The sequence below is a fragment of the Prosopis cineraria genome, unplaced genomic scaffold (genome assembly GCF_029017545.1).
Source record: "Prosopis cineraria cultivar Desert tree isolate PC_DT_omini unplaced genomic scaffold, ASM2901754v1 PC2, whole genome shotgun sequence".
Classification (NCBI taxonomy): Eukaryota; Viridiplantae; Streptophyta; class Magnoliopsida; order Fabales; family Fabaceae; genus Prosopis; species Prosopis cineraria.
The window spans coordinates 1,165,052-1,175,745 of record NW_026555333.1 but is presented as its reverse complement, the minus strand read 5'-3'; the positions used below and the strand labels follow the sequence as shown (position 1 = coordinate 1,175,745).

Here is a 10,694-nt window from a genome sequence, read left to right as displayed (position 1 = left end):
AGACCATGCCTTTAGAGCGAAGTGAACACTGTTGCAGACTAGCTTGTCCATTAAGCAAACTACAAGGACTTGAATACTAGGATTTTTATCTACCCACCCTTAGAGTGTAGATATCTTTTGCTTGCTGACTATGTCCTAATCTCATTTTCTTTAATTTGCACGGTTTTAACAGTAGCTTGTATTAAAATAGGACGGCCCTGGCGAATTTGCTGTTGGCTTCGGCTTTAGGATAAGCGTGCTTGCATTAGATAGTAAGGTTTTGATGATGCCAAAATCTGCTTTCAATTGCAATCCAGATTTTCTAATGTCCCGCGATAGATTCTTGCAACTTAAAAAGGTACAAAGGAATCATGGTTAACTAAACTCTATCTTTTTTGACCAGACAAACATTAGTGATCATTTCAAATTTGCTTATAGGAAAAAGTTGCCATAACCAAATACCAATTTTCTTTTCCATTGCAAAGAAGTTTCACAGTTTCTCACAAGCGCCGTTTCAAGTGACATCTATATATTAGCTCTTTGGCAGAAGATATCACCGGAACATGCCTAAAAGCAATAGCTTATTAAATGCACATACGCATGCCTGCAGTGAACAAATTCAACCAATGCATTGCAGAGGATGGAGACCTAATAATGACTTATCATCATCATGTTCATGCGTTACAACCAGCGGAAAGGTGGTTGATTGCTGCATGGTTGGTCACGCTTCCAAACCCGGTATACATCCAAACCCAGCAAATAATAAAAGGTGCCCTCTGAATTACTGTGGCTTGGCCTTTAAGCCTACGACTTCAAAGAGCGTATATCACAAGAAGCAAGAGGCGTACAAGAAAGTGGTGGGGCAAAGCGGTTGCTGCAAATTTATATCGTCCAGAATTGCTGTAATTTACCCGTCCCCCATCATGCCTCCCACAAACCGTCCACGTCAAATCCTATTTTAACATGGCTCCTGTTATTTATAGTAGTTAAGGTAGCTCTTACTGTTTATGACTTACGACTACAGTAATGGTGCAATTTTTAATAAATTTTATATTATATATAATAGAATTTATCTTTTAACCAGATATGTTGTATACAATATATATTATCATATTCATCTATTCTTTGGCAATTTCCAATTTTAGAAAATCCTTAAAAACACTTGAATTGTATTTGCATATAAAGCCCTTTTTTTTTTTTTTGATACAACATATAAAGCTCATTTCTTCTCATACAAATTACAGCACTGGACGGGATTATATTTTTTTAATACACGCACCACTTTTTTTGGAAAAAAAGGACTTAGTCTTAGTTTAACTAGTTGAGGAAATTAAACTAGTTTATCATGGGTCTCATATTCAAGTCAGGATATGTAATCATGTTAAATAAATATATTAAAAATATCTCATGATATCTGTGAGGCTATCATTGATAATAATCATTATATATAGTAGGAGTTCGGATTAATGGTGAAAATACTCCCAAATTAATGAATTGCACTTTCCAGTTTGGATTTTGTTTAAATCAAAAATAAAGAAAGTTTCTTTCCATTAATTCTTGGTACCTTTTTTGTAAACATTACACTTCCAGTATTATTTCCCAGCTCCAACATATATTAAGCGCTGTAAAATGCTCAACTTCAAATCTAACTCATTTTTTATTTCAATGCAAGGACAACAAACACAACCATCTCAAAAGCCCATGCATGAGAAAATTAACAGAATCAATGGATCACTTTTTCCCCATGATTTTTGTCCTTTCACTATTACTGATATAGGACAGTAGTCATTCTTCACTTCAATCCAGATGCCATATAATCATGTCACTTCTCTTTGCACACAAATAAATGCTAGAATTGCACTTTTACATCGGTAAAATGTATATTTTACACTGTTAAAATATTATTATTATTATTAATTTACTAATTGTACAGAATTAATAGTATAATAGACACCAAAAATCTTGCAGTGAGTATCAAATCTTTTATCATTTTTTCCAAAGCATTGCATTCCCTTGGCTCAGCTTTTATTGCAAAAACATATATCCAACGCTAATTAACTGTCATACCATTTGCTCCAATTTTATTCTTCCCTTTCTACAGCACGTAGTTCGCAGACCATCATAACTTCTGTACAAGAGGTGATTTATCTTTCCTCAACCTCAATATTCTAATTGAACTTTATTTCTTCACAGATAGCTAACAATTGTTTTCTGACTTGTAGCCTCAACTTAATGGTTCATACTACACCAATCCAACGACAAAAGAGTCAATAGCAAGAGATACTAGTAACTTGAAAATACTCCACCTACAAAATTACTGGAATCAATACATCAGCAGTTACTATTGCAAGATATCACCAACAATCAAGGTACAACATGACCCATTTAACTAATGTTCTACTATCATTATAATCTCATATTAAATATTAACAGGAAAAAGAAGACCATCCCTCCATGTAGTGCGGTTACTTGTAATGCTGTCTAACCTGGCAAGTTTGTTTTCTGGTTGTGCTGTTGCTCCAGATTATGAAATCTAGTACTTTTAATAGGTCTAACCTCCATATCTTAATCTTCATTGAACTCTGATAAGTTCTTTATTTCTGTAACAATAAGAAACTGCATTACATGAACGAGAATGCTCATATAGCTTTCAAGAAGAGCAAAAAAGACAAAAATTCATGTATTTCTGATAGAGAAAATTTCCAAGTGTCTCAAGTACAAGTGCAATCATCTCAACAGTACAATGCACAGCCAAACAAACAAGTGGCGCAACAGAATAATACCACCTCACTGACAAGTTCAAAAACATTCTCTGACTCGGCTATATTGGCAGGTTCTTTCATACAACCTTTGTGCTGTCAATTTACGCTCCATTTGTTACAGCTCTTGCATTCAGTTATTTTTATTCAACCATCTATAACAAATTCACTTTATATCTTGCATTCATTGGCCAAAATTCATCTCATTCTGTATAGAACACATCAGAAATGATTTAAGTGAAGATGACCCAATAAGTGATTATAACAGTGACTGTGAACAAAATTTACCTGAAACTACATCAATTCTCACAGGTCACAAATCTCAACACCAAATCCTTCTGTATCTCTATTTTCATATCCTGATTACATCGTATTTGCACTTCTTCTACTTACTCATTCTATGACATATATCTTCTTTAGGTTATATTGATGATGGAGATTCCACATACCAATGCAACTACTATGGAGTTTTCCTGTGGCTAAATGAAAGAACAAAACGAACAGGATCACCAACAGATCCTGTTTTTTCCATTTGTTGCTGTCATGTTAAAATTAAACTGCCACCAATAAAACCTCCACCAGAATTCAAATCTTTTCTTCAACAAACCTTCCTCCCAATAAAAAAACTTTCTTACAAATATTCGATCATTTAACAATATGTTCTCATTCACATCAACGAGAGGCAAAATTCACCATTTCATTAATTCTAGTGCTGGACTGTATGCTTTTGTTCTATATGGTCAAAACTATCATAGAATTGGAAGCTTACTCCCACCAGAAGGCTCTAAACCTATGTACTCTCAACTCTATATCCATGACACCGACAATGAAATCAACAACCTCATCTTAGTTGTAAGGTACACAGCTTCTATTATCATTTTGCTCCCTGTAAAGCATATCTTCATTGCGCTGTAATAATTTAATCAAACTACTTGATCATTGCAGCCAACATCAAAAAGATTCTACAATTAGGACTGGACTTGTGCAGTTGCTGAAATCTGCCTAGATGCAAATAACACCTATGTTCAAGAGTACAGGCAAGCATTCAACTACTTCAATCACATCCAGAAATAGAACTTCGATAATGCTAAATTAAAAATACATCAAAAGATCAATGAACATACAACATGCCTTCAATATCAGAAGTTGCAGCACTAATTCTTGGAGATTTTGACAATTCATACAATAAAAGAGGCATCACTGTTGAGAAGTCATCGGCAACACTTCAAAGAATAGGACAAGGTACATTACTCATACTTACCATTGCAATATCCTCCTCTCTTCCGGTTCAGTTCTGGTGGCTATGACTCAACCATTAAGCACAACTAGCGAAGCAAAAAAAGACCAGACAAAGTGAAGACTGTCACAATCCGAGAATATCTAGCATATAGATTAATGACAAGACCGACTGAAGTGTCAACATTACTTCATGCAAAGTGACTTCTCCAACAATTTACTGTGGATAGATTTACAATGATGGAATCACAAAGGATTGATTACATAAACATGGACTAGCAAGAACTTCATGTTGATCTTTACCAAGGTCTATCTGATGCATTGCTTAGAGGAGAGACAAATGCCCCAAGCATTGGAATCGAGTCATCTTGCCTCCATCATTTACTGGAGGTGCTTGATATATGATCCAAAACTATCAAGATGTAATGGCCATATGTTGTTGGGTGGGATATCCTGACCTCTTTATCACTTTCACTTGTAACCTAGCTTGGCAACAAATTCAACAATTTTGTAAAGTGCATTAATTGCATCCATTAGACAAACCAGATGTCTTGTGCAAGATTTTCAAGATGAAACTAAAAGCTCTTGTTAGAGTCATCAAGGAAGCAAACAAACCAGATGTCTTGTGCAGGATTTTCAAGATGAAACTAAAAGCTCTTCTTAGAGTCATCAAGGAAGCAAAATTTTTTGGAGCAGTTAAAGTAAGTAACTTACAAATTAACTATACAATTCATATTTATTAATAACTTTATTTCTCAAAGCCATGTTAAGTACATGAACATTTACTTTATTTAATTTTTGCATAGATATATACTATAGAATTCCAAAAATGAGGCCTACTACATGCACATATTTTTTTGTTCTTAGAGCCTCCAGATAAAATCTAAAATGAAAAACAACTTGACAAGATAATCTCTGTGAAAATTCTAGACAAGGACGAGTCTCGTCTTCTCTATGACTTAGTTTCTTCTTTCATGATCCATGGTCCGTGAGTCCATTTTAGTTTCTTCTTTCATGATCCATGGTCCGTGAGTCCATTTTAGTTTCTTCTTTCATGATCCATGGTCCGTGAGTCCATAGCAATCCAAAATCTCCTTGCATGAAAAAAGCCAAATGCAGCAAATACTTCTAAAAAAAAAAAAATACTCTAACAAGACAATTATTGACGAGAATGGATTTCCTACATATAGGAGACAAAATACCGACAAAACATTGAAAAGAAAGGGTTCCCCTTGACGACCATTATGTTGTTCCATACAATCCACAATTGCTTGAGCTCTCTCAAGCACATATAAATGTTGAGAAGACCAATCAATCAACTTCTATCAAGTATCTTTTCAAATACATAAGCAACGGCAGTGACAAAGTAATTTCAGGGATCTATAACAACAATAAATCCGTCAACCCTCATTCAGTCTTTGATGAAATAATGCATTACTATGATTTCAAGTATGTTTCCTTATGTGAAGTCGCATGGCCAATTTTTGAATTTGAAATTTATCACTGATATGCATCAATTGAAGAGTTGAGCTTCCATTTGCCTATTGAGCAAACAGTCATGTACAATGGCAATCAAAAGGCAAGGAGCATCCTAAACAAGCCACAAGTCAAAGAATCACAATTGCTAGCTTGGGTGTAGTGCAACAAAAAAGATAAGTATGCAAAGACATTGACTTACATTGAATTTTCACATAACTATGTCTTTGACAAAAAGAAAAAGGAATGGACGGAAAGAAAACGTGGATTTGCAATCGGTAGGATGACTCATGCGGCTCCTTCTTTGTGGGAATTTTACTACCTTTGAGTTCTTTAAACTAGGGTAAAAGGTTTGATTTCCTTTGATGACATTAAAACTGTTGATAATATAGTCTACCCCACCTTCAAAGCTGATTGCTATGCCATGGGATTGCTTGATAATGACAACGAATTTATTGATGCAATTAAAGAAGATGAACAATGGGCATTTGGAACTTATTTGAGGAAATTCTTTGTTAGTATGCTTTTATGCTATTACCTATCTGATCCTGATAATGTATGGCAAAAATCAGCAGTACTTCTCTGCAAAGGCACGTATTACATTCCACACAACAATCAAGATACGACAGGTTTGTTCACTCTAGAAAATCCCATGTGAAACAATACTTTCTCTTCCACATTTTAATTACTGCCAATATTGATCTTTTTCCACCTCTCTTCATTCATAATACATAGCTTTGGATTCCAGATTTGTTTATTGAATAACAATTCATGGTTGCATTATGTTTTGACCATACAGATATTAGCTTCACCGATACAGAAAAATTTGCAGTTGCTCCCAATGAAATTAATTAGTCACTCCAAGCAAATGGCAAGAGCTTAGATGACTATCCATCCCTTCCAAGATATGCAACTCAAACGCCAATTGATCTTGGCAACCAATTCATCTTGCAAGAATTAAATTTCAACAAGGACACATTGAAGAAAGAAAGTGAACATCTCCTGAAATCATTAATTGCTGAAGAGAAAAATATTTTTGACATGATATGATCATCAATCACATCTTCATCAGGTGGATTTTTCATTTTGGTTATGGAGGCGCCGGAAAAACTTTCCTTTAGAATGCACTAATTTCTTCAATTCAATCATAGGGTCAAATTATCCTTGCAATAGCATCCAGTGGCATTACTGGAACTCTCTGACAGAAGAGCTCACTCAAGATTTGCCTTTTCAATTGAGATCAATGAAAATTCTACATGCAATATCAAATAAACCTCTCCACTTGCCAACCTCTTAGAAAGACTAGCTTGATTATATCGGATGAGGCATCCATGATTAAAAGACAATGCATTGAGGCCTTTGATAAGTCATTAAGAGAAATCATGCACCTTGATTCAACATTTGGAGGGAAGTGTTTTGTCATGGGAGGAGATTTTCAACGAATATTATCAATTATAAGTGAGTCAAAAGTTGAAGAATTAAGTCACAAGCGAATTATAGTTAATGAAATGAGTTAAAAGTTAAAAAACTGAAAAATTAATTTTCCTTTAATATAATTATTGCAAAGATAAAGAAACTGAAGAGAACTCTATATAAAACCTACCTAGTTTCAAAATGCTAATGTTATGTTTCATGTACCAAGTACGTTTATTTATGTATGTCAAGAGGATTTGTTTCACCTGTCCAATCTGTTGGACACACGATACGCAAGATCATATATAAAATGATAAAGAAGATGAGATTACTTTCATTATATTTAAAATTTCTTTCTCCTGTATATATAAATATTTGAAAAACCATAAATTATTTCATTATCCTGTATATATAAATACTATTATTGAAAGTAAAACTCTGCTTATTAGTTGCAAATGAAGCTTTTCACAAAGCAAACCATACTAATTATAAGACTGCAAATATTGTACGTCATTTTATACATATTTAAAATTAAAATTAAAATATAACTTCTACGTTACACATATAGATATAGTTGTTAAGAATTTTCATTGTCATTTCACTTATATCACTTTAATGGCAAGCTAAAATAAAATTCAAATAACATTGACATAAATGAATGAAAAGTGCAACACCTTAATAATGGTTTAACTTTGCATTTTTTTACTATTAAATGAAAATTATGAATTAAATAACTAATTTTTTTCCAGAAATAATGACATGAACCAAAAAGATTTTATATTTTGAAAATTAAATGACATATGGACATTGTCAATGTGCAAATGTTTTATGTCATACCCCAAAAATAGAGGGTGACCGGCACGGGTGTGAACCACATCACATCTCCCCGTAAGTCTTAATTTGAACATTCAATCCACTTTCAAAATATAATAACACCCATATTAAAATTTTAATAATCATGTTATTAATCATCAACATAAAAACTTTAGCATTTTTATAAAAATTTTGGCAAAACCTCCCCTATAAATAAAATCTTCTGAAAATTTAACAGTACAAGATTGTTCACAAATTATCATATCAATCAGGAGCTTGGCTCCTTCCAGTCAACAGATAGCATATATGTGTGTGCGCGTGTGTGTGTTGTGTGAATATAAAATCTTACCTATAATCTATGTGGAGCATATAACCATTCTTTTTCAAAATAAGTACATGGGCATTTATAATTATATAAAAGAGATGGATTTCAATCAATTCTCCACCCAGCACGTCTAAAGATCCTCAGGGGTTGGTAGGAAAATCAGCGCCAACTAAGGCATCTGAGACCAATAATAATTTTTCAATGAATAACGTCCCAACAATAAAATAAAACATGAATAAAAGAAAAGTTTAAAATAATTGTGTGAGTTCAAGAGAGAAAAGCTTTCATAAATATTTAATAAACTTCAAAATAGAATGACTCTATAAAATTTTAAATTTAAATCTTAAATCATTGAACTATCATGATAAATGTTAATATGACTTGATTCCAAGAAAGCACTTAAATGAAATAAATATTTATAAATACATCATTAAATAAAACTAAGGGATATAAAATCATCAAATAATCAAATATATAATTTTAGGAACTTATCAGAACAATTAACAAACGTAGACACACAGTCCACGAGACCATGAAAACAAACGTGGACACACAATCCACGAGGGTAACTAACCAAACACAGCCGAAGCCACGAAAACAAACGTGGATACATAGTCCACAAGGGTATATAACTAAACGCAGCCGAAGCCACGAAACAAACGTGAGTATGATGCTCACGAGTAACCATCCCTCCATTCCACATGCGTTGGCCATCGCACGGGGCTAGCACGTCCTATAAACACCCCGCTAGCTAGGTGTACCATAACCAGTGTTCCGTATAAAATCCCTTTTTTTTTAAAGCCATTTTCAAACATGCGAGAAAATCATCACTTTCAAGATACAGTTCTCATTCTCAAAACCAAACTCGCATGAATACTTTTAAGCATTGAAACTTTCCAGAATAAAATTTCATATCCAATGCTCATGCTTGCCTTTATCAAATAATCAAAAAAAAAAAATTCAAAGTTGAACTCACAAGAATCATTTTCTGTATCAATACAATATTTGATAAAATAAAAATCTCACAATCAAAGTCCAAACTTGATTTAATTGATCAAATAACATTTCAAATTTAGTAAAGTTAATTTCTCAAAATAAAGCAATGTTAATCAACAAATATCCAATAATCGCATTAATGCTATTAAAATGATTTTCAAAAAAATGTAATATTTTAGTAAAGAAAATTTTAATTGAAAAAAATCAGTTCGGACGCTATCCACTTACCTGAAAGTTTTTCAATAATTTCTAAAGCTTACTCCTCTTCAACTACTCACTTATATCTCGAATGATTTCATGGAATTCCTAATAAATAAATCATAATTCTAAAATTACTTATCAAGGAATTTCTAAACACTTGGTGACATTCAAATTCAATCCCAAAGTAACATCACAGCCTAAAATATACAATAATAAATTCATAACTAATTTAGTAATTTATCATAAATTCAACTAAAGCAAGAGAAGAATTTTCCATCCCCTTTTTGTTTTCCTTCTTAAAGATTAATAAAGTGCCACAACTATCATTTAATTTAACACAATATACCCTAGGTACTTTAGGATCCCAATTTAATGACCAAATCACTACTTACGCATATTCCTTCAAAACTAGTTATATGAAAATTAAACAACTTGCATTTTGCCAAGTTCCTCTCTTAAACATCTCAAGCTTAGCACCACATTGCCTAAAAACACAAACAATCACATACATACATAACTAAACTTCTATTTAGAAATTAACTATTTTAATGCAATCAAATTACTCTTTTAGGTTTTTTTAACAAATACTTTGTAGGTAATTGACTCATAAATAAATGTTTCCCTAGCCCTCTATCAATAATTCTTCTTCTTCTTCTTCTTTTTCCCTCCTTTTTCTCTTTTTTTTTTTTACTTCCAAAATTTTTAATTTGCCAAGAGCTCAATCCAATCCAATTCAACTTTCAAACCAAATTTCATTTAGTGACAAGTTCTAATAAACCATCCTAACTTAAATATGTAAGCAAACACTCACTCAACCAATAATACCCATATATATATATATATATAGGCTGTAAGGGAGGAAAATGAAGAACAAACACACCCACGAACACGCAGACACAGAGCAGAGGAGGACGACATGAAAACACGAAGCAGCGGCGGAAATTTCATGAGGAGAACGGGTGAAGCAACGGCAGAAATTTTAGCAACTCTCGGTGGCAAGAAAAGTAGAGCACTACTCACCTCTCGCTGACACAGAACAGCACGATGACAGGGAAAGAGAATCAGCAATCTAACTCCACTATGGCTAGCGTACACGAACGAGAAGGATGGCAGCAGATCAAGCAACAGCAGCGACAGAAGCACCCATTCGACGGCGAGCTAAAGAAGTTGACAAGAGTCAGAGACATGAACCGACTATGAGGGTCTAGAGAAGTGTATAATGGCGGTGAAGAAACGAAAATGGGATGCTCTGCTTTCTTTATAATTCGCGAGAATAAGTAAATCTAATATAAGAACTTTTCGGGAAAATTACAAGAAGGGGCACGAAAAAAAATCACAACAAAAGACACGCAAAATTTACCATAAAGAGCACAAAATTTTTTATAATTTAAATCCAGACTTTTGCAAGAAAATTTTGGATTCTGAATCCTTGAAAAAAATTTCAGCATAAATCCTTATAAACTATCCCTTTTTACTTATTATAAACTTTATTTAAA

General features: G+C 33.2%; 1 long non-coding RNA gene across 1 annotated transcript; it reads right to left on the bottom strand.

The window, feature by feature from the left end:
* Positions 1–2,033: 2,033 nt before the first annotated feature.
* Positions 2,034–10,435, bottom strand: LOC129302451 (uncharacterized). Its single transcript, XR_008591284.1, has 4 exons — positions 10,219–10,435; positions 4,278–4,456; positions 4,000–4,063; positions 2,034–2,579 (listed from the first exon to the last, which is right to left on the bottom strand). It is a non-coding gene; the product is annotated as an uncharacterized LOC129302451 (long non-coding RNA).
* Positions 10,436–10,694: the final 259 nt, after the last annotated feature.